At 45.8% G+C, this 22,197-nt stretch overlaps 1 long non-coding RNA gene across 1 annotated transcript in view; it reads left to right on the top strand.

Moving 5' to 3' along the window:
• Window positions 1-19,207, top strand: part of LOC123588717 — a 95,348-nt gene extending 76,141 nt beyond the window's left edge. Inside the window, exon 4 of the long non-coding RNA XR_006707988.1 lies at window positions 19,032-19,207. This is a non-coding gene — a long non-coding RNA (uncharacterized LOC123588717). The remainder of the gene's footprint in view (window positions 1-19,031) is intronic.
• The last annotated feature ends 2,990 nt before the right edge of the window (window positions 19,208-22,197 follow it).

Here is a 22,197-nt window from a genome sequence, read left to right as displayed (position 1 = left end):
AGCTGAAGTCGGCCGCTTAACCGACTGAGCCACCCAGGTGCCCCAAACATTTAAACAAATTTTAAAAAAATATTTGGCAAATAAATGAACGAATGAGGTAGTGGGCAGTGGACATTGTCAAGTCCTGCAGAGAAATCATGCAGAATGAAGACTGAAGAGAGGCCATTGGGTTGAAAAGAGGCAATTAGACAGTTGTTAATTACTTTGGGAAGAGCAGTCTCAATAGAGCTGTCCTTTCTTCCAGGAAGCTTTCCCTGACTACCCTGTAACTGCCCCCTCCTGACGCTCCTCTTATTTCCTGCCATAATATCTAATGCTCCAACTTCAACACCTGAGCAAATGCCTGTTACCCAGTATTACATTTGTTTGCTTTTCTCTGTATTCTCCATGCGCACATGGCTTGCAGACTCATTGAGACCATAACCTGATTATTTTGACATCAGCCTGCACGGTACCCTCAGTAGCAGTGTATAGTAGGGTGTTAATAAAACCTTTTTCTTTAAACAGGAATAACTAAGGAAATAGGAAAAACTAACTTTCGTACAATATGATAAGAGTGAAATTGAGAAACGCACAAACTCAAATGGACACCTGCTAGAGGGAGAAGCAAATTATCCCTGGGAGGGGGGTCACTCAAGTGTCACTGGGGATTCATGCAGTCATCACTAGCATTCGGCAGGGCTGTGGGAACCAGGTATCCACGGTGGAGTTCTTGAGATGCCACTTAAGACAAAGGGGCATTTTTTCCTACTGATTTCAGGCCTGAGAACTGGGAAGAGTGACTGTTAGCAGTGAGAGCTCTCGAGGTGAGAGCAATGAGAGAGGTTTGATAAGCCTGACTCTTGATCAAAGTGGAGGGTAGACATCCAGCATCTTCCAGCTCCGCGTAGAGATATTTATCAAACATGTAAACACGTGTACAACATACTGCTAAAAGAAAAGCAGCTACAAAATGATAACTACAAAGTTTATTTCTAGGACAAATGTGTTTTTCTCCCGCATTCTAAAAAAGAAAAAGAAAAACAAAAACAAAAAAACCCCGAGTTCTTCTTAGATGTAGGGGTGCCTGGGTAGCTTAGTAGGTTGAGTACCCAATTCTTGACCTTGACACAGTTTGTGATCTTGTGGATTCGTGAAACTGAGTCCCGCATGGGGCTCTGCCCTGACAGCGCATAGCCTGCTTGGGATTCTCTCTCTCTGCCCATCCCCCAGTTGCACTCTCTCTTTCAAAATAAATAAACAGTGGAAAAGAAAGAAAGAAAGAAAGAAAGAGAGAAAGAGAGAGAGAGAGAGGAAGAAAGAAAGAAAGAAAGAAAGAAAGAAAGAAAGAAAGAAAGAAAGAAATTAACAGATGTATAGGAAATAAAAGACAGAAAGGACATTCACTAAAATATTTACCTGTTTATAACTGACTTTTGTGCTTGGGACTTTTCTTTTTTTCCTGAATTAAGAATTACTATGTGAGGGAGGAAAACACACAATAAGTAGAATTCCATATGAACATTCCCAGTATGAAATTTTTGAATAACATGCTCAATGACAAAATGATGATGATGATATTTGTTAAGTGACAAAAGTAGATTGCAAAATGAATTACACATGGAATGATGCTATGTTGATAACACGGGTTCATGTGGGTCTGTGCATCTGTGCCCAGGAAGAGATACTGGTTGTCTCCTGTCAGCGAGCCTCAGGGTGATGTTTATATTCCTCCTTTCAGTATTTTCTGTTATAATACCTATAATTAATGTCATAAAACAATTTAAAAAATTTATAAGAGGGGTACCTGGCTGGCTTAGTTGATAGGGCATATGACTCTTGATCTCAGGGTCATGAGTTTAAGCCCCACAATGGGTGTGGAGCCTACTTAAAATAAACTAAATTAAAATTTATAACAATTTCTGTTATAATATTTACAGGTTACTTTGTAATTAAAATTATTAATACACACGAATATCCACAAGGACATCAGAAAAAGCATCCATATCAGGAAACAGTTCTGTAAACGTTCGGTAAGATTTGACAACTTGAAAATCAAAAAGTAATAAGAAAACATTGCTTGGATCATGTAGGCCCCCTCTCCCTGCAGTTGCTTGCAACCCTTCCACGGCTCCCTGTTGCTTTAGAATAAGGAACTTACCAAACTCAGTGCCCAAAAAACAAATAATCCAGTGAAGAAACAGGCAGAAGACATGAAGAGACACTTTTCCAAAGAAGACGTCCAGATGGCTAACAGATACATGAAAAGATGCTCAACATCACTCATCATCAGGGAAATACAAATCAAAACCACAATGAGACAACACCTCACACCTGTCAGAGTGGCTAACATTAACTCAGACAACAACAGATGTTGGCGAGGATGCAGAGAAAGGGAAACGAACACTTTTGCACTGTTGGTGGGAATGCAAATTTGTGCAGCCACTCTGGAGTTTCCTCAAAAAATTAAAAATAGAACTACCCTACAACCCAGCAATTGCACTACTAGGAATTTATCCAAAGGATACAAAAATGCTGATTCGAAGGGGCACATGCACCCCAATGTTTATCACAGCACTATCAATAAAACCAAACTATGGAAACAGCACAAATATCCATTGACTGATGAATGGATAAAGATGTAGTATACACACACACACACACACACACACAATGGAATACTACTTGGCAATGAAAAAAACAATGATATCTTGCCATTTGCAACATGTGGATGTAACTAGAGTGTATTCTGCTAAGGGAAATAAGTCAGAGAAAAACACGTATCATATGAATTCACTCATGTGGAATTTGAGAAACACAACAGATAGGGGAAGGGAAGGAAAAATAAGAAAAACAGGCAAACGATAAATACATGGCGACAAATACAGAGAACAAGCTGAGGGTTGCTGGAGGGGAGGTGGGTTGGGGGATGGGTTAAATGGGTGATGCACATTAAGGAGGGCACTTTTTGGGATAAGCACTGGGTGTCGTATGTAAGAGATGAATCATTGGGCTCTACTCCTGAAGCCAAGACTACACTGTACGTTAACTAACTTGAATTTAAAGAAAGAAAGAATAAAGTCCAACCTCCTTGCAAGGGAACTGACTTGCAAGGCCTCTGATGAGCTGGCTTTGTGTACCTCTCTGTCTTCTGCTGCCTCTGCCCCCTTGTGCTTGTGCCACTCAAGTCCACTCACTCTGTCCCCAGCCCTCCAGGACTCCTGCACTTGCTGTCCTCTTTGCTGGGACACACTTCTTCCTCCATCCCCCCTGCCCACCTTGCCTGACAAACTGCTGCACAGAGTTGAGGTACCAGCTCAAACGTCACTTCCCTTTCAACTCTCTCTGCTCCCCCATTTAGTCATCCTTATTTATATATATTCTCCCAGCATGCTGAACATCTTCTTTTCAAGCACCCATGACACTTGTCATTTCTTGTTTCACTGCCCCCTTTTTCCCATTACATGGTGTCTTGGGCCCCATGCCCGCTATGGTGCTCCTAATACTTAGCACAGTGCCTACAAAACCAGAGGTGTCCCATGAAGGTTTGTAGAATGTGTAAATGCGTGAAAGCATGAATGTTCACCTGCAGGGGCGGCACAGACAGCGGAGCTCAGAGCTTCCCGCTCAGCAGGCAGCCTGCAGAGAGGGCGTAGGTAGGTGACGGTCACCAAAATTTCCAAGGGTCTAAAGCCTGATAAGAAGACAAGCTTAGGAAACCGGTCTGCTCTGGGGGCCATGGCAATAGGCCTAGCAGTAGAAAGACAGGTGCCTGACTAGGTCATGTTCGAGTTAGTCCTTGAAAGAAGAGATCACCTGGCAGAGCAAACCCGCACAGGCATTAGCACATAGGCTGGCAGGTGCTTGCTGTCCGGGGTGGCGAATATCTAGAAGGAAGGTGGGGAGGAGGAGGGTGCAAAGGGGGAATAGGGGTTGTCGGTTGATGTAGGAAAGAGAGTTTCGGTCCAGACTGCAAAAGCCATCTAGTCCTCACCTTGGACTTAGGCAACATGGAGGCAGCCAAGATTGGCTTTGTTTTGCATGGATATTTAACCAGCAGCTTAATAATTGGAAACAATGCCAGTTAGCTCTCTGCGATAGCTTCCAAGTTGTAGCTGTAAATAAAACACACACAGATGTGCCATGATCTATGTCAAAGAAAACCCCAAACATGCAAACAGCAAATTTGATCTGAAATACTAAGCTATTTCATTCAAAATGTTGTGGGAAACAAGCTTATAAACGGTGTTTACAGGCAGTGTCATTGGGGAGCTAAAGCATTTCTGTTTTGCTGAAGCTCTTTAAAAAATTTATAGCAAGATCAACATTATAATGCCAATACGGGGAATTTTTTTAAACCCAAACAAATAAAGAAATGTAACCACCGGTTGAACACAAGAGGATGTAGTAAGTCTTGTGCTAAAGAATACTAGCATGGAAGAGTGCATGTTCATTGTTTAAAAAAAGAGAGAAAGAAACCAAGAAACAGTACAAAATAGATTTTAATGAAAAACACTAGTCTTTGTCCTCCTGCTTCCCGCCCAAAATCCTGTTTCTCAGAAGCAACTGGTTTTAACCCTTTTAAACTATTTCTTCTGGTGGTCACCTCCATATCTCTAAATAATATGCAAAAACTGCCGTTCCTTAGTTTATTAACGCGGACACTATCCAGGATCTACCGACTGCCAGCGATGATGGACAGGAATTTGACTTGCTTTTCACTACATCTCTCTTGCATCTTCCTGCCATCATTATTTTACGTACTTACCTTTGCAATTTGGGGAATGGGTTTAGGCCAGAATTCTAAATGTGAGGCCCTTGTAAATGTGAGGCCCTATGACAGCCCTGGAAGGGAGGGCAGGTGGCCGGGGGAGGAGCGTGTGGCAGAGGAGCGTGTGGCAGGTGAGAAAGGACAAAGCTTGGGGGCATTCTGCATGCCTCTCTCTCTCCTGTAATCCTCACCCGAAGAAACACCAGCAGATGCGGCAGATTCCCCTGGCCCTGCCTTCACAACACAGCCAGAGTGGGACAGCGTCTCCCACTGCTTCTGACGCTTCCTTTCTGGTTGAGCTGCCTCTTGTCTTGCTTGGCTTATTGTACTTGCCTTGTGATGGGTCTCCTGTCTCTGCTCTTGCTTCTCTGCAAAAGGAGCCTTTTCAGATGTAGCTGGGAGTACGTGACTTCTCTGCTCATCAGCCGTCAACAGCTCTCCACTTTTTTCAGAGCCACAGCCAACCCTCCACCCTGTGTGGGCGCACCTTGTGCCCTGATTTCACCCCCCCACCCCCCATCACTCGCCCCTTTGCTCACTCTCCACACTGGCTTTGATGTTCCTCGACCATTCCAAGCATGCTCTTGCCTTGGAGCCCGTGCACTTTGATCCTCTGTCTGGAATCTTCCCCAGCAATCTGCCTGGCTTCTTCCCTTTCCTTAGCACCTCCTGAGGGAGTGCTAGTAAGTATGTGAAAGGCAGGGGCAGGAAGTCTGGCAGGGACCGAGGGAGGACAACAGGGTGCTAGGAAGATGCTGGACGCTGGATGGTGGGAAGCTTTTAAGACTAAGATGGCCCCAGGCATGACTTCTGAGGCTAGGAGTCTAGGAAAGAGAGAAAAGTTAATGTGGAGTGGATGTCCCTGAGGAGAGACAGAGAGAGAGAAAGCACAAGATCAAAAGCAGGAACAGATGAAACAAAATTAATTAACAAGTTCATGCCTGGAAGCCATCATTTTCTCTCTGAAATGGAAGGCAGGGTCCAATCCAAGAGGATTGGGCTAATTTAAGGGGCAAGAGGAGGTGGTAATGTGAGTGTGAAGCACCCCAGCTGCTGAGGGCAGCAGGAGAGGGAGGTGTAAAAGCCTTGGTCTGCGTGCTGAGGGCCAAACACAGCCGGAGACCTTAAATTTGAAATGCCCCATACATGCTTGTGCAACTTATTCCCCACCCCCCCTCCCAGCAGTCCTTGTGTTGTGATAATAAAATAACAAGAATAACTGACAGTAGAGGATGGTCATTTCTCCCATTTTTCAGATGAGGAAACTGAGGCACAGAGAGGTTACCCAGCCAGTTAGTGGTTACATTGGTTCTCCTGAGAAACAGAACCAATAAGATCTCTTTTTCTTGAAACTTCTCTCTTTCCTTCTCCTCCTCTCTCTCTCTTTCTCCTTCCCTCCCTCTCTTCTTCTCTCCCTCCCTCCTTCCCTTTGTGTACCCCGCTCTCCCTATCTCCTTCCCTCTCTCTCTCCCTCTCTCCCTCCCTCCCACCTTCCCTTCCTCTTTCTCTGTCTCTCTCCCCACCCCTCCCCCAAAGGGAAAAGTTCAGGGAAGAAGTAGAGGTGGAAAATAATGAAGAGACACATCTTCCAGATGAAGCAGGAAGGAATAGAACCCTCTCTCAGAGAGTCAGAGAGATTGATTTATTATAACGAATAATTGACTCACATGATTACAGAGGCTGATGAGTCTCTGTAATCAGCCAGCTGGAGGCTTTACCCAGTAAAGCTCATGCTGCAACAATCATCCAAGTGCTGGCAGGGTTGAGATCCAGAAAGAGCCAATGTTTCAGTCTGAAGACAGGAAAGAACCAAGATCCCAGGTCAGTGGTCAGGCAAGCAAGAGGAGTTCCCTCTTAACTGGTCAGCCCTTTTGTTCTATTCAGACCTTCAACTGATTGGACGAGGCCCACCAACATTAGGGAGGAGAATCTACTTTTCTCATTCTGCGGATTCAAATGTTAATCTCATCCAGAAACACCTGTACAAAATATCACACTCAGAATAACACTTGATCAAACGTCGGGGCATCTTGAGGCCCGGTCAAGTTGATGCTTAAACTTAACCATCACAGTGGTGGAGCCTGAGCTAGGTAATCTCTGCCCACCCTGAGCTCCCCCTGGAGCCCAAAGTTGGAAATTTGCTGACATAACAGGCTGAGATTTTTTTTTTTTTTAATTTTTTTTTTTTTTTTAACGTTTATTTATTTTTGGGACAGAGAGAGACAGAGCATGAACGGGGGAGGGGCAGAGAGAGAGGGAGACACAGAATCGGAAACAGGCTCCAGGCTCTGAGCCATCAGCCCAGAGCCTGACGCGGGGCTCGAACTCACGGACCACGAGATCGTGACCTGGCTGAAGTCGGACGCTTAACCGACTGCGCCACCCAGGCGCCCCCAGGCTGAGATATTGAGGAGTGCTTGATGTAATGCCCCAAGGAAAATATAAACTGAGACATACTAATACTGATGGTATTGTTAATAATAATTAATGTTTATGGGGCCCCTGGGTGGCTCACTCGGTTAAACATCCGACTTCGGCTCAGGTCATGATCTCAGGGTTTGTGAGTTCGAGCCCCGTGTCAGGCTCTGTGCTGACAGCTCTGAGCCTGGAGCCTGCTTCAGATTCTGTGTCTCCCTCTCTCTGTGTCCTTCCCCTGCTCATGTTCTGTCAATCTCTCTCTCTCTCTCTCTCAAAATAAACAAACATTAAAAAAAATAATAGTTAATGTTTTTAGAAGTAAAGCTAGGACCAGGAGGTATGGGAAACCTCCAGTAGATGTATTATCAGTTAGGATATAGGCTCAGCTGTCATAACAAAGGGACCTAAAAATATGGAGCCTTCAATAGAATGGAAGTTGCTTTCTTTTTCACATAACTGTCTACAGGTGGGGAGGTTGGTTTTGTCAGCACCAACCACATGGCTTCCATCTCTGGGTCCAAGTCGAACTTCTGGTTGTTACGGCCTCCCAGTCAGTGGGAAGAGGGAAATCACGGGCAGTGTATGCCCAACCTTTTTAGGATCCATCACAGTAGCCACTACCATGGCTATTGAGCACCTGAAAGGTGGCTAGTGATACTGAGGAAGTGAATTTTATATTTAATTTTAACTAGTCTAAGTGTAAATTAAAAATTGATGGGGCGCCTGAGTGGCTCAGTTGGTTAAGCATCTGACTTCGGCTTGGATCATGATCTCGAGGTTCGTGAGTTCAAGCCCCGCATGGGGCTCTGCACCCACAGTGCGAAGTCTGCTCGGAATTCTGTTTCTCTGTCCCTCCCCTGCTTTCTTTTTTTTTTTTTTTTTTTTTTTTTTAAATTTTTTTTTTCAATGTTCATTTATTTTTGGGACAGAGAGAGACAGAGCATGAACGGGGTAGGGGCAGAGAGAGAGGGAGACACAGAATCGGAAACAGGCTCCAGGCTCTGAGCCATCAGCCCAGAGCCTGACGCGGGGCTTGAACTCCCGGACCGCGAGATCGTGACCTGGCTGAAGTCGGACGCTTAACCGACTGCGCCACCCAGGCGCCCCTCCTCCCCTGCTTTCTTAATGTCTCTCTCTCTCTCTCTCTCTCTCTCTCTCAAAATAAGTAAAAACTTAAAAAAATTGATACTTTGTTCTCTGTCCTTCCCCTGCTCTCTCGCTCTCACTCAAAATAAATAAACTTAAAAAAATGCTGTTCTCTGGAAGATTACAGTTTAAAATAAACAACAAGTCTATAATAAATAATATGACCTCAGCTCACTATAAATACAATGAGTAAAAACACTAGTGAATGGAGAAATTGAGAGTGATGGGGTGGGGTGCATTTCAGATTGAGTGACCAGGGAAGCATCTGTGTGGAGGTGACATCTTTCCAGAGACCTAAGTCAAGTGTCCAAGCTGGACATGAAGAAATCTGATATAAGAGCAGAAGGAACAGCAGGTGCAAAGGCCCTGAGGGCAGAAAGTGCTAGTGTTATTGGAATAGCAGCAAGAAGGCAATAGGGCAGGAGAACAGTGACAAAGGATAAAGTCAGAGCAGTCGGCAAAGGCTGAACCGTTTAGATTTCATCCTCAGTGGGACGGAGCCACCAGAACAGTGTTCTTGGAAGCTGTTTAAAGTTGTCACTGCACCTTTTGTAAGCTGTTCCTGCCACAAGAGGCAAGGATTTGTACAACATCACGAATATGGGCCTGGTGGGGCAGACACCAAGCTTGCTCTGACTTTTGCTAAAGGGCTTTCAGAAATTGGTTTATTTAGCTGTGTTTAGCAGCCCCACACTTTCTCTTTGACTCAGCGAAGAGGGAGCAAAGCGCTGTTTTGGGCTTCCTTCCAGACTTGGAATTAGTTTGTTTTCTATCTTTTATCACAAACATCCTGCTGCCCTTTGCCAGTATTCCTGGGTAATAGAACCTTTTTGTTTTGTTATATTTTAATCTGCTTAGTGCATGTGGCTTGTCTATCTGGCCCCACAAATCACCAGTTATCATCACAGTCAATGGTCTGTGTCCAGCCAATTTCACAGACAAACACCTCTCTCCTGGTCACAGTCCCTGACGTGGGGAAGTCTGATTTACAAAGTCAATAAAAATGCATTCAGGGAATTACTGGGCCTGCTGGCTTAATAGATGAGATTAAAATCTCCAAGTTTAGGACAATAAGAAGTCATTTAACACACATAAGGTGGCAAGCGGGTTATGGAAATGTCAGCTGGCCAGGGTCAGGCACCACTGGAAGGGAATTTATTGGAAGACAAAACAACTAATTGATTAATTGCCTTCAGTGCCTTTCCCTGAATGAGCCAGGGCAACAGATATCATAGTGCATTTTGTTGGTCACTTTGGAGAACAGACAACTTTTCATAGTGGAAAATCATCGACAACGAGAAAAGTAGGGCATTTCATAAGGATTTTTTAAAATTGAAACTTTTCCTCATTACCAAATGAGTAAGTTTTCATTTCAGATGCTGTGGGTTGGCTCACCTGGAAAGCGGGGCTAGTCAGAGGGAGAAATCGAGCTATGACACAGTCGCAACAAAGGCCCCAGCCACTCCCATGGGAGCTGGGGAGCTGGGGAGCTGGGATTAAGACACCAGGCCTTTGTACGCCGGCATTGACCGGTCACTGGATGCAGATGTCCCCTAGAAGTGCATGTGTGACCCGGGTGAGGCCACTCCTGCAGCTGAGGACAGTTCCTGGAACGTATCTTGGAAGCTTGGAGGAGTGCCTCAGTGCTGGAGGAGGGATCTGGCGTTTTCGAGAATAGAAACAAGAAGTGAAAATCACCCCAGATCCCACCCCCCACAGCAAAGAATTCACTTTTTGGTATACATCTTCTCAACCTTCTCTATCCTACAGATCTGTGTATGTATGTGAGACGTGTATCGTGCGTGTGTATACACATACACCCACAGACACACCCACATGTGGCTGAGCAAAGATGAGTCACACTATTTTATATCTTGCCTTTCTCCAAATATAGCATAAACATTTTTCTCTGTGTTTATATAGATTAAAATAGACACATCTAGCCTTTCAGCAATTTCATATCAAAGAATTTTCATTAAGTAATCTGACATGGATATACAAGATGTTTATTACGGGGCACCTGGGTGGCTCAGTCGGTTAAGCGTCCAACTTCGGCTCAGGTCATGATCTCATAGTTTGTGAGTTTGAGTCCCACGTTGGACTCTGTGCTGACAGCTCGGAGCCTGGATGGAGCCCGCTTCAGATTCTGTGTCTCCCTTTCTCTCTGCCCCTACCTTGCTCATGCTCGCTCGCTCTCTCTCTCTCTCTCTCTCTCAAAAATAAACGTAAAAAAAAAAAGATGTTTATTACAGCATCATTTATAATGGTTAGAAAACTCAGAATAACTCAATGTCTAACAAGAAGGGTCTGATTAAATGCAGTAGGAGATAGCTCTACCATGGCCATTATAATCAGAAGTCTATTTTAATAATGTGAGGAACTGCCCCCAACATATGGTGAAATATTGAAAAACAAACACAAAAACAAAAACTGGGATACAAAACATTAGTATTTAGTGGGGAATAAAAAAAGTTTATGTACTTTGGAAAAAATAGTAGAATATCCACCACAATGTTAACAGTGGTTATGGCTGAAGGATGGAATCACAAGTTCCTTTTGCAAACAGTAGTTAGCGTATGTGGCCAAATAGTTGATAAAACAAAATGGTAGACAATGCAGAGTTAGCTCTGTCCTGTTCCAGAAACCTCCATCTTCCCCATTTCTCTCCCTAAGGAGCAACCACTCTGAGCAGTTTCTTTTCCTTCCTTGTCGGAATGTTCTATGTGATAGAAACACCTACATACACACACGTGTGCGTGTGCGAAAGCAAGAATGTGCTACTCCACATTCTCCCAACTTGGCATACGTCGGAGGCCTTTCTCAGTCACAACAGGGAGGTCAACTTCATTCTTTCAGCGTCTGAGTACTGTTTTCCACTCCCCACTACAGAGGGAGGTGGGTGCGAGTGGACGGCAAGTCCTGACATCACAGTTGACGTACAAGAGGTGTTTGTTGGGTGAACGAGCTTAGCCAAGAGGTGAGAGGGCTCCATTCCTTCCTGCCTCATCTGTAGGATGTGTCTCCTCATTATTTTCTGTCTCTTCTCCTTCCTTAGCCCTTTCCCTCTAGCCTTGAACGTGTGAGCATCTCACACTCGAAGGAAGGCAAGAAGGAAGGGAGGGAAAACACCACTCTGTGCTAGGTGTTCGAGGATATTCCAGTAAACAAAAAAATGTAAGCGTGTGAGCATCTCACACTCGAAGGAAGGCAAGAAGGAAGGGAGGGAACACCACTCTGTGCTAGGTGTTCGAGGATATTCCAGTAAACAAAAAAATGTAAGCATTCCTGCCCTCACTGATTGTATTCCGGTAGGAGGAGATAGATGCTAAACAAGGGTGTCAGGTGCTGGTGTGATGGCCTGCCTCTCTGCAGACTGTTTTCCTTATCTAAGTCTCCTTGAGAGAGTCTGTTTTCCTCTGAGGGCACAGGTGGGCATCCCTGCTCTGGCCTGCAAGTTGTGGGCCAGAGGTTCCTGTGTCTTCCGCATCTTCCACTGGACCCTCTGCGTCCTGTGCTCCCTGCTCTCCTGTCAATGTTCCTAGAGCGAGGGCTGGCATAAACAGTAGCTACTCTTTTTTTTTTTTTAACTTAGAAAAAAAGTTTTTTAAAATTGTTTATTTTTGAGAGAGAGAGACAGAGCGCGAGTGGGGGAGGGGCAGAGAGAGAGGGGCAGGATCTGAAGCGGGCTCCAGGCTCTGAGCTGTCAGCATGGAACCCAACGCAGGACTCGAATTCATGAACCGCAAGATCATGACCTGAGCTGAAGTCGGGCGCTTAAAGGACTGGGCCCCCGAGGCGCCCCAACAGTAGCTACTCTTAATTACACACCAAGTTCTACGTGCCTGGTGCTGCAATAAGTATTTGACAAGTACGACCATGCACGAACCTTTGGAGGTAGTACTATTATTGCTTCTGTTTTGCAAACTGAGCGAACTGGGAGCCACAGAGAAGAGGGGGGGGGTCAGCATTTGAACCACGGTGGGCTAGCTTGGGTGTCCTTATCTCTCCTGGGACACTATACGTAATTGTCCACAGGCAACCTTGCTCTTTCTTTTTCAAAGTTGGGAATCCTGCTTTTTTGGATAAATACACCCAGGATCATTTATTATTTTTCACTCACTGGCTCGTGATTTTTTGCAACTGTTAAATTGTCAAGTCATTTAGCGTATATTCCTAGCACCTCCTCTTTCCAGAAACTTTCTAGGCATTAAGGGACACAAAGATTAGGATGGACCAGTCCTCTAGTGAATCCCGAGGTGACGATGTGCACAAATGACCACAATAGACTGCAGATTGGGTTATTTAACATGTAGAGTAAGAATGACATAGCCGATAACATTTACTGAGCAGTAACATTTACTGAGCAGTAGCAGTATTCTCGTCATCGTGTTAAACACTTTACAGGCCTTTTGCCTTGCATGAGTCTCCTAAAATCCTGAGATTTTACAGATGGAGAAACTAAGGCTTAGAGAAGGTCAGTCCTCTGCCCGGGAAAGTGTTACTAGAATGTAGGAAGCCCAGTTAAATGTAAATTTCAGACGAGCATGTCCCATTCTTACTGTAAAAACAATTATTCATTGTTTATCAAAAATTCGTAGTTAGCTGTGTGTTCTGTTTTCTTTTGGTAATCAAGCTCAAGGTCATCCAAGTGGCATTTGGACCGAAACCTGTCTGACTTTAGAGATGAATCAGGTACCGTAACTGAACGCAAGGTCAACAGGCAGCATGCTCCCAAATGCCCCCTCAAAGTCATATTCTTCAGACCCTACTGGCCTTTTAGGGCCAGCGTACCGGAATGTCACAGGCCCTCAGAGAGGTTAGCGGTGCATGTGCGCGTGTGTGCGAGCGCCTGCAGAGATGGACGCAGGAGGGAAGGGGGAATCTTCCCACCTTTGCCCTCCAGGTGCAAGAAGACAGCAGCTAAGCAGTGAAGTGAGTGGCTCTTATCTGGGCTGCTCCTTCCAGAGGGAAATCAATGATTTAGTTAAAGGCTCACATGCCCTGTGCTGCGGATTGGGGCCATCCCGGTGGAGCTGCTCTGCAGAACCTTTTTATAAACCAGCAACAATTTACACTCCAAATGAAGTCCTAATAAACTGCCACTGCAGCTCTGCCAGGAGTAGGCCGGGTAAACACTTCCTTTTAATAAAACACACGCGCTGTGGTCTCAGCAGGGCTGAGACGGTTGTGCCTTGAGTATCCGGCCTTGCAGCCTGGGCCCAGGGGGCCGGGCGGGGCAGGGCCTGCATGCCCATTTGTGTCGGGGGTTTATCTGCTCTTATTCACTGGGTCTGTGCTCCTGGTCTCTAGATTCCCAGGGTGGGAGGGGCCTCGATTTCAGCCAGGACAGTCACACACTAGGTGATGGAACTCCGGTGTTTTCCATTGACGCGCCCATGATTCCTCACTGCTGTTCCAGAGGGACCATGCGGCATGACTGTTAGGAACTCTGGCCTGGAGACAGACTGGTGGATTCATGTACCTTCTCCTGGCTGTGTGACCTTGGATACCTTGACTTAATCTCTCGGTGCCTCACTTTCTCATTTATAAAATGGGAATAATAATAGTGCCTACCGTTCAAAGCTGTGGCACAGTGCCAGGCATAGAGTAAGTGCTTGATAACAACCGTTACTGTGATTTTATTATTAAAATGACAATATAAGGGTGTCTGTGTGGCTCAGTTGGTTAAGCGTCTGACTCTTGATTTCGGCTCAGGTCATGATCTCACAGTTTCAGGGGTTCGAGCCCTGCATTGGGCTCTGTGCTGGCAGTGCAGAGCCTGCTTGGGATTCTCTCTCTCTCTCTGCCCCTCCCCCACCTGTGCGCGCGCGCTCTCTCTCTCTCTCTCAAAATAAATGAATAAACTTAAATAAATAAAATGACCATATATATATATAATGACTGTGCAGCTCTTAGCACATAATAAATGCTTAGTAAATGGTATAATATTTGTACTATTATATTTAGGATGATTATAAGTATTAATAAGCTATCAGAAAGACCTTTATAACTTTGAGACCAAATTACATTGCTGTAAACTCTACCTGTTGCCCTAACTCCATCCTCTTGAAGCTAAAGAGAGTAAACTCAATCCTGACAACCCTCAAGTATTTGCCCTACTAGCTCCTAAATGTACGCCTTTTGAAGGGGCACTTTCAAGTAAAAGTCCACCAATTCCTTCAGCTACTCAACCAGACATCCTCCTTCCTTTCCTATGAAGGCCCATGTTTAAAATGGGGACTATAATGCTTATCTTCCAAGAGGGAATAAGTTCATGTGTCTTAAAGCTCCTAGCATGTATAGTACACAGTAGGTGCTGTTCCCTCCTGTCCCCCACCTAAGAGCAGAGTATCATTGTCCCACTTCCCAGGAGCCAGTCTCGCTAACAGCTATGAACACAGGCTCTGGAGTCAGATTGCTTGGGTCCACACCTGGCTCCGTGACAGCTGTGTGAACTTGGACAAGCTACTTAACCTCTCCTTGACTCACTTACCTCGTCTGTAAAATGGGAATAAGAGCCCTGTGTGCTTGTGTTGATTAACTGAGATGATCCAGGCAAAGCACTAGAACAGTGCTGGTATATAGCGGGCGCTCAACCAGTAGTCTTAGGCTATATTCTTCCAGGCGAGCCACACAGAACTTCAGGTAGGATCAGGACCAGGCAATATTCCTTCACTCTTTCTTTGAGCCCTGCGTCAGCCCACCATCCTTGGCCAGCCCCTCCAGTAGTAGCTTATGGCGTTGTCCACACACGCTACCATTAAGCATCAACACTCTTATCTTAAAAAAAATTTTTTTTAAACATTTGTTTATTTTTGAGAGACAGAGCGTGGGCAGGAGAGAGGCAGAGAGAGAAGGAGCCACAGAAACTGAAACAGGCTTCAGGCTCTGAGCTGTCAGCAGAGTCCAACGTGGGGCTCGAATCCATGAACTGTGAGATCATGACCTGAGCCGAAGTCGGATGCTTAACAGACTGAACCACCCAGGCGCCCCCACCAACACTCTTTTCTTGTCCTTCACCAGCTGTTGCTTCTCTTGGACTCATGTACAGGCCTTCACATTGATCCCTATTCATTTCCACCCTGCCAGCTCTGTGCTGTGATTCCAGTTGTTTAGGAATCTTTGGGGTGCTCAGTCTATCATCCAACATGGGCCAGCGTTCCTCGTATCCTGGCTTGTGGACAAAGTGGATGTTATAAAACCAGGAAAAAGAGCCAGAGCTCATAGTTGACTTAAGTTGCTCCTTGCCTCTGCCCAGAATTCATGCCCCATTTTTTGGCAACTGTATTTCAGTATTGCTTTTGGGTACCACCTCTCTGCCGCAGCATGTGTTTTTGGTGGGGTTGTGAATCAAGGTGCTGGCGAAGGGTACAGATCCCAGGCTGGGCCAGTCAGATTCTTTCTCTGGAACCTAACTATTGAGAATGACACAAGGAACCTTCCTACCCATGAAAAAGAAAAAGAAAGAAAGGAGAAGAAGAAAAAAAAAAGCTGGTTCACCCTGAACACAACGGCTTGAAGAGACTGTCTACTAGATCCTATTCTGTGGATCCTTAGCGCTACCTTTTCCTGTCCTGTTGGGAGTTCTTGAGCTTTTCCTCTGGCATATAGCCGATATTTATTGCCATAAGAATGCGGTGTGCCAAACTGTGACAAATTATATCCTCCCCAAATTCATAGAGCTCAAGTCCTAAGCCCCAGGGCCTCAGAATGTGATTGTATTGGGAGACAGGGCCTTTAAAGAGCTGATTAAGTTAAAATGAGGTCATTACAGTGGGCCCTCATCCAACCTGAATGATACCCTTATAAGAAGAGGAAATCCGGGTACACAGAGAATCAAGGCATGCATGTGCGCAGAGGAAAGACTACACGAGGACACAGCCATCCATAGCCATCTGCAAACCAGGGAGAGAGACATGTGCTGACACCTTGATCTTGGACTTCTGTCCTCCAGAATTGCGGGAAGATACTTTTCTGTTGTGTAAGCCACCCAGTCTGTGGCAGGTTGTCATTGCAGCCCTAACAAGCTAATGGACAACCCATCCCAAAATTCAGTGACTTAAAACACTAGGCATTTATCCAGCTCATGAAACTGTGGACCACATAGGTGGTCTTCCGGTAGAGACTCCTGGTAGGTCCGCTCCTGGATCTGCAGCTAGTTGAAGGTTCACAAAACAACTACTGGTGCTTGCTGGACTCTCATATGTCTGGGGGGTCAGCTGGGAACTGATTGGGTTCCAGGTGACTTCTGTGGGACAAATGGGGTGACCCAGCTGTATCCAACACGTCTCATCCTTCAGCAAGTCACCAGGGCATGTTCTCAAGATAAAGGCAGAGGAGCAGGGGAAAGAATGGGAAGTGCTAATGCTTTTTCAAGCCTCTCTTCGTGTCACAGCTGCTAGTGTCCATTTGGTCAAAGCAAGTTACAGGGGCGGGAGGAGCCTCATATTAAAGAGTGTGGATACGGGGAAGCGTGAAGAATCAGAGCTATTACTGAATCAACTGCATGCCATGAACTAGTTCGGAACCTTCTGATGAGTTTATTTTGCCCCTCAGAGTTGGTTTTTGTTGCTTGAGATTAAAGAACTCTCACTGATACAGAGCCGGAAGGTAGAATGGACGTGTATCTACATCCAAGTCTTGGAAGCCAATGGAAGAGAATGGTTCAAAATGGAAGCCAAACGTTGACTGGAAGTCAAGTGATAAAAGGACTAAGAAAGGCCCATTGTGTTTACGAGCCAGTAGATTATTTGTCACCTTAGTCAGAACCGTTTCCATGGAGAAGTGGGGGCAGAAGCCAGATCAGCGAGGGTGAAAGGTTAAGAGGGGGATACTGTGAGTGTGGACAACTTTTTGAAGGATCTCATGCCATATAAAGTCTGGAGGAGGATGGAAGGTTTTCAAATTTGCTTTTATAGAGGAGGAGAAATCGAGAAAGGAGCCAGTGGGGTCCAAAGTCTAATTCTAAGCAAGTGAACTAAGGGTGAACTAGCCCAGCCTCCACTGGAGCAGGTCCATGGATTCTCATTACTCCCGTCAGCTTTGACTTCCTTGTGTCAGCATCTAGGAGCCTGTCTGATGTCCTCACGGGGACGGCCTATCCTCACCACGAATCTCCTCTGTCTCTGTCATATCGCACCATGTGAACATTGTCCCACCCGCCCCTTCACCACCCCAGGAGAAGCCCCCAGAGATGGGATCCAGGATACCAGTGGAGTGGTGGTCACATTCTTATGCTCTAGAGGGGGTTATTTGAGGTGATTTGACTTCCAGCTTGAGACTGTCCCCCCATCATCCATCCAGTTGAGACAGGCATCACTGACACCCCAGTTACATGGAAATCCTGGTAAACTCAGAAGATCAGGAAAAGAAAACTTACCTCTTACATAACTAAATTATATCTGGGGCACACACAGCCTGTCTTGAGGGTGAGGTGGAATGGAAGCCAATTCCAGGGAAAAGAATTGCGGAAGGAAGAATAACACCCTAATTGGAGTCTTTTGCCAGGGCTGGCGTCAACTCAGGGAATTAATAGGGACTAATCCAATTCTGCCACTTGCTGTGTGACCTTTCACAGGTGAATTGACCTCTCTGGGCTTTCTCTTCATAGGATTATGAGGATTGAGTACAATTCCATTTTGTAAGGTAGCACGATGCCTCCCGAATAAATTCCTTTCTCTTCTTTCATCCACTGTGCAGTTGTTAAATTATTGTCTCTCACTTCTAAACCCAGCCCTCTCTATCCCTGTAGTGCTGGGATCAGGACTTGGCCACCACATTTTTGCGGTGCCAGCTGCTCCAAGTTAGGCTCTGTCCATAGGGGGCGCTAGAGGCGGGGGGGGGAACTGAGGAGCTGGAAATGGGAAGATCAGACTTGCTTCTTCCTGTTCCCTTGCACATTTCCTTAACAATACTTCTCTGGCCAGGATCCAGTCTGTAGCTTTTCACGGAACCAGTCTGATCTGAGAGTTCTTCACTGACTGGCCAGCATCCCAGATTTGGGTTCCAGAACCATGGGGTCCTCCTGAGCCTGCTGAGCCTTAATAATTCCAACCTCTTCCCTTGTTGCCCCAACTGGAGTGGTGGTGGCTGCTCTCCTGCGGCGGATCTCTCTGTAATGCCTTGGAGTTAGCTTTTTCCTGTTTCCTAGTTTCCCACTTTATGCCTCTTTAACAGTCCTTATCCTAAACCCCCAGTCACTGGTCTGGCTCCTGCCTTCTGACTGGATCCTGACTGATAACCCCCCCCTCACAGATCCTCATCCAAAGTGCTACCACGGGATCAGTCCCCTTGTCCCGAGTTGTCTCTTCCCTGGTACCCCCGTCAGTAGGATTTCTCCCATTGTACAGATGGCTGGACCTGGCTGTGTCTGAATGCACTGAGGCCTTTGTTAAGACACTTTGTGGGGGCCCCACCTCTAGAGAATCTGACTCACTCGGAAATCCTGAGGCGGGAATCTGGGATCCATATTTTTAATAATTGCTCCTGGTTTGGGAAATCACTTTTGTGCAGTCAGGGACCGGGTGTTTTTGTTTGTTTGTTTGTTTGTTTGTTTGTTTGTTTAATCTTTGTTCCCACGACCTTGGCCCTTTGCAGGCCTCCACAGGAAAGCTTGTTGAATGAGTGGATAGATGTGTGTCTGCACTATTTGTAGCCACCTCCTCCCCACGGGATCAAGGACCAAGGTGAGTTGCAAATGATTTTGTTTTTCTGTTAGGTGCAAGAACGTGTAATGGTGATCAGTAGAAGAGAAAGCATGCTCAGTCCCGGCTGCTGCTCAGGTAAGATAATGGACGGAAGATGCAATCCTGAAATGTCTTAAAAGTAAAGTTAGCAAATATTTTGACAAGGTCTCCTATAAAATAATGAATCATTGTTTTCAGGAAGTACTGAGGTCATCCCTTTAGATGGCAGGCTATGCTAAACTTGTGCTTCGTGAGCTGATGTGAACAATTTGCGAAGTTTTAAATAATTCTGGTGCAAAAGTTTTTTTTGTTTTTTGTTTTTTTTTCCCTCCCAGAGTTTTATTTCACCTGAGGTACTGGATCAACTGAAAATAGATTACTAGTCCCTTCATCAGTAAAAACTGGTTTGGAGACAGCTGTTGGAAAGCTCATTATGGCATATGGGGAAAGAGGATGGGTTTTTACTAGTTTACTTCGAAGAAGGGAGAAAAGCCATGAAGGGCTAAGTCTTAACCAATATATGATACTTATCTCCACATTAAATAGATAATGCTTATGCAAGACTTGTTCTAGTTATATTAAATTATATCAGTAAGAAAAAATGGCTGTAATGGTGTTACCATCCTTAGAAGGAGTGGTTCCTGAAGATATAACCTGAAGATATATCCTGAAGATATAATCGTGCAGATTGGTCTGAAATTGGTCAACCCCAGAATGCAGAGCCCCAGGAATAATTATGCTAGTTATGGGTACCTAGATAGTATAAGGGCAGAAATTCTCAGTTGACGTTAGCTAGAAAGTCTCTACTTAGCAAGCTTGATGGGAGGAGAGACATGTGTTAAAGCATATTCATTGACCCATCTATTGGGCCATTGACCCAACAATCAGTTTCTTATTGCAGTGTGCAGTTTCCTATTGGGAGGAGGCTTAGGACTACAGGACTGTAGTCACTGCCTGAGGGACACCACGGGAGTTGGGGAAGACACAGTCTTCTGAATGGAGCTAAGTCCACATGGCCAACCACGTCAACGTGTGGGAGAGTCCATTGGGCTTTTCTGACCTGGCTATGTGCATAAGAGAAAGCTCAAGGCGAAGCCAAGAAAAAGGAATGTGTAGTATGCTTGAGGCAGAAGAAAGAAATGGTAAGAAATAGCCCCAGGGCCCAAGCCTTTGGCTGAGGGGAAATCTGAAAGGCATCATTACCCTGAAACAAAGGAAAGGGGGAATACGATCAGTTAGAGGCAAGATAGTTGGGTAGACTCCACAGGTGGATGAAGGGTAGCACATCATTAGGCTATAGAACTGGCACAAAGGCCTAAGTCCTCTTAGACAGGATTTAACCTACAATGTAAGGACTCATGTTTGTTTCTGATAACAGTCTTTGTCCAAGCAAAGGAGTGTGGGCACAGCTAGCTCTTCCCTGAGGCAAAACAAGGGCCTGACAACCTGCTCCGTCCCCAGAAGATGAAGCTGTTGCTCTAGACTGGTCTCAGTTTGTAGTTTACCTACATTTGAAAACACAAAAGTTCCTGTGTATCGGTACTTCTGAGGGATGCCTGTCAGGGGGTGGTGGGAAACAGTTTAGTTGCAGAAGCTTTTGAGCTGGGCATCGCTGAGTATTTACTTAGAACAAACAAAGCATTTATGATGCAGACAAAACCAAACCAGAGGCATGAGTTGCGTGACGCTGTGGCCACTGTGAAGTGGCCTCCCTGCCGGGCTTGGGCGTGGAGGCTCACAGATCCTTCCCACCAGACCTCGGCGACTTCCTGGCCCTGCCCTGCCCATCCCTACGCGACCTGTTCATTTCTACCAGCTCACAGAATCTGGGCTCCAAACTGCAGGAGTAGTTGCCATGGCACTTTACCAAGGAACACAGATCAATTTAAGAAAAGCAAATTACCTGGGGGTAGTGAGTGATAAGAAAATAATAAGGTTATAGGTGTAATTGGGCATTTTTACTAGCTGATGCTGGTGCAGAAAACACTCAGTCTCTCCCTAACCACCTTGTGCCTCCTCCTTGCCCCGATCTCTCCATATCCAGTCATACCCATAGAAGCTTGCTCTTAAATGGGAGGAGAAAGGAGTGTGGTAGGGGACAATGGAGGGAAGAGAAATCTCCTGTTCCAGAGTTAGGGGTTGGATTTAGGAGCTGACAGAGCTGTGGAAATGAAAATTTAAGGAACTCTAGACTGAAGTGTATTTTCTCCCAAGTCCTCGGGTCACAGGGTGTTGCCTAGAATTGGGAAGAATGCCTTCCTCTTTATTCTTGCAAAGAACCCAGAACCACCTGGGACCCTGAGTTTTGGAGGTGTTAGATGCACCCAAAGACAGCACACTTGGCATGGACATTTTCGGGTGGGGGGGAGACCCCTTCAGGCATCTCTGTTGACACCAAATGTGGACACATGGGAGCCACATGGGGAGAAAGAGGACAGCAGATCTGCAATGGAGGTGGGGGGGGCATCCCACCAGGGACCCCGAGAGAGAAAGGACAAGAGAATGAAGTCCTGCTTTCACAAGCATGGTGCTCTTGAGCCAACTGATGCCCATGCCTAAACTTTTATGAACTGGAGAGACCAGGGCAGAGCACATTAATTAGATTATACAACAAGACACAATGTGTAACTTGTGACCCACCAGTCCTAGCCAGGCCTGGGCTCGTTCAGTTGTCTCTGGAAACGGAAACTGAACCCCACGATCAAGTAACAAGGTTGAAGCTCATTCCCATGAGGCCAGGTTGAGTTGCTCAATACGAGTTTAGGGTTTGGTTTGTACAGGGTGCAGTCACCCAAATCCTGCTTGTGGAATCTGGGCATACCCGGACACAGGCCAGATGTTTGCCAAACACCTGTGCTGTGGATACTTCTTTTCTGGACTTCCCTAGATCACTTATTCAGTCCACAGAAGTGGCTCTCAGCAGCCGTGTTCCTGCCTGGTGATCCTGACCCCCTCCCAGCAAGAGCTGATAGTCTAGGGGTGGACACTTGCCCCAAGCTAGACCAATCAGCTTCTTCCTCTGGGAGTTTGGAATTTTCTATGGACAGAGGTCAAAGGTCACACTCCAGTCAGGGTAATGCTCTACTTGCACACCAGTCAAACGGGGTCTTGGGGGTCTTGTTCAAGCCCAGCTTCTGGTTTAGAATGTCGGTGGGGGTGGGGGCTGAGGTTCTGTGTTCTAACACTTTCCAGGTGACA

This window comes from Leopardus geoffroyi, chromosome E3 (genome assembly GCF_018350155.1).
Source record: "Leopardus geoffroyi isolate Oge1 chromosome E3, O.geoffroyi_Oge1_pat1.0, whole genome shotgun sequence".
Classification (NCBI taxonomy): Eukaryota; Metazoa; Chordata; class Mammalia; order Carnivora; family Felidae; genus Leopardus; species Leopardus geoffroyi.
Note: the sequence above shows the minus strand (reverse complement) of the source record. Positions and strands in the feature narration are given on the sequence as shown.